We start from the raw sequence: 2,352 nt of genomic DNA on the forward strand, positions 1-2,352 counted from the left end.
GGGCATTCCGAACGTCGAGGGCGACTCGAGATTCTCGGGTTCGAACGCTTCCTCTTCAGTTTCGTCCCGCGCGAATAGATTTTTCTCGATAGGATACTCGTTTAACGGAGTAGAAACGGCGTCTAATCGTCGTCGCGCTCGTATTCGTTTCACTTTAGGTTTTTTCCAAGCGGGTGTCAACAACTCTTCCTCCTTCCATTTTTCCTCGACGCTCATCGTTACGGGCGAGGCGTCGATCGCGTCTCGCTTTATCGTCTTGCTCGATCTCGTCTCACTCGGCGCGTTCGGCGATGCGCCGCAGCGGTTCGACGATCGGCTTGAAACGGCTCCCCATCGCGATCTCGTTCTCCATTTTGCCGGTCTTTAACGCTCTGTGTTTTTTACGAATCGATGCGCGCGTCTTAGCGATCTCTTTCGCCGTCTTCTCTCGTTCGCCGATATCCGTCGCAGCCATCGTGATTAACGAATCAACTCTTCTCGCTCGCGGGAGAGAGCGATCGACGCGTTCGACGTATTCGCGACGACTGATCGCTCTATGGTACGGCGAAATCGTTAAACGTCGATCACTAGGAAACCATACCTGTATCGCCAACACGCGCGACATAGCGCGTGAAAATTCTCATCCACCACGTGGTGACGGTGGAAGATCGTATTACAACATTTGCGGGTCTGAAAAAATATGCGAGGTACGAGTGGCTGAATCGGGAATCGAACCCGAGTCTTTCGCTTTCCGGGCAACTGCTCTAACCACTGAGCTATTCAGACCTCACATCTTACGCCACTTTAACACAGTACATACGACTCCAAAGCGATGTTGGGATCTCGCTCCATGGATGCAGTGCCGATTGCCACGGAGAGACGACATCCCCAGCACGTCTCCATAGCGGCCCAATCATATTAAACGATTGAAAATTGGCGCCCGTAGCCGCTCAGCGATGAGTCTTGACTCGTCACCAGTTTGAATGGAAGCCTCCTCGAGTAGTCCATCCTAAACCACTACGCCTAAGCAGCCCCCTCTTCTGCTCCCAATTAATAATACAATCTTCTACCGTCACTACGTGGTAGATCTAGTGGACAGATTACCAGCACTTACGCTGGCACAGATGTACACCGCAGAGTGAAGCGAGGGGGGATTTAAGGCGGAAGGAGGCACGATCCAAGCATCCATCTCTTCCGTGGTAGCGGCACTGTCGTGTCTGTGTAGGGCGTTTACACACTTCCTCAGCCCGACAAATAATTGTTAGAAAACAACATTTGCGGGTCTGAAAAAATATGCGAGGTACGAGTGGCTGAATCGGGAATCGAACCCGAGTCTTTCGCTTTCCGGGCAACTGCTCTTACCACTGAGCTATTCAGACCTCACACCTTACGCCACTTTAACACAGTACATACGACTCCAGAGAGATGTTGGAATCTCGCTCCATGGATGCAGTGCCGATTGCCACGGAGAGACGACATCCCCAGCACGTCTCCAGAGCGGTCCAATCATATTAAACGATTGAAAATTGGCGCCCGTAGCCGCTCAGCGATGAGTTTTGACTCGTCACCAGTATGAATGGAAGCCTCCTCGTGTAGTCCATCCTCTTTTTATTTATATACGAATAGGTCGCCGTTGATCGCGCAGTAGCGAATCGCGCGCGGTGAATCGAGATGTTTATCCTACTAGTAGACGGTGACGATATTCTCGATTTCACCAAATCAATTTTGCGGGCCGGTACCCGTCTCGCGAAACGACTCGCGCGAGGCGATCGAGGCATCAATCCTCTGGACGCGGCCTGCCGCGAGCACGACGTCGCGTACTCGCGGAACGGCGGACTCGCCGATGGACACGTCGCCGACCGCGCGCTCGCTAAGAGAGCGCGCGAGCGCGTCGCTGCGAGAGACTCGACTCTCGGCGAGAGAGCCGCCGCGACGGCCGTATGGATAGCTATGAAATCGAAAACGAAACTCGGAATGGGCGCGACGAGAACCAAGAGAAAGAAGAGCAAGAGGAGAACGACCGCTACGAGGAAAAGAACGCTTCCGATAGCGAAACGCGGCGGCTTTTTGTCTCTGCTGCCGTTATTGGGAGCTCTCGGTTCTTTGGCTGGAGGAGCGGCGGGAATCGCAAAAGCAGTGAACGATCGCAAAGCGGCGCGACGACAGTTGGATGAACTGCAACGTCACGATCGCGCAATGGAGGGTCGTGGTTTATACCTCGCACCGTACAAGCGCGGAAGTGGCGCATCCGCGACGAGAAGAAGAGGAAGAGCTAAAAAAAACTTCGCGTAAACAGACGCTAGGGATTCTCCCATCCGTCGGAGTAACGACGAACGAACAGTTAAATCGCGCGGCGATACTCTCACGCGTGCC

At 53.6% G+C, this 2,352-nt stretch overlaps 1 non-coding gene across 1 annotated transcript; it reads right to left on the bottom strand.

Annotated features, from left to right (window-relative positions):
• Positions 1 to 693: 693 nt before the first annotated feature.
• Trnas-gga lies at positions 694 to 765 on the bottom strand. The gene has a single exon. It is a non-coding gene; the product is annotated as a tRNA-Ser (tRNA).
• Positions 766 to 2,352: the final 1,587 nt, after the last annotated feature.

The sequence above is a fragment of the Formica exsecta genome, unplaced genomic scaffold (genome assembly GCF_003651465.1).
Source record: "Formica exsecta isolate Colony F162 unplaced genomic scaffold, ASM365146v1 scaffold1132, whole genome shotgun sequence".
Lineage (NCBI taxonomy): Eukaryota > Metazoa > Arthropoda > Insecta > Hymenoptera > Formicidae > Formica > Formica exsecta.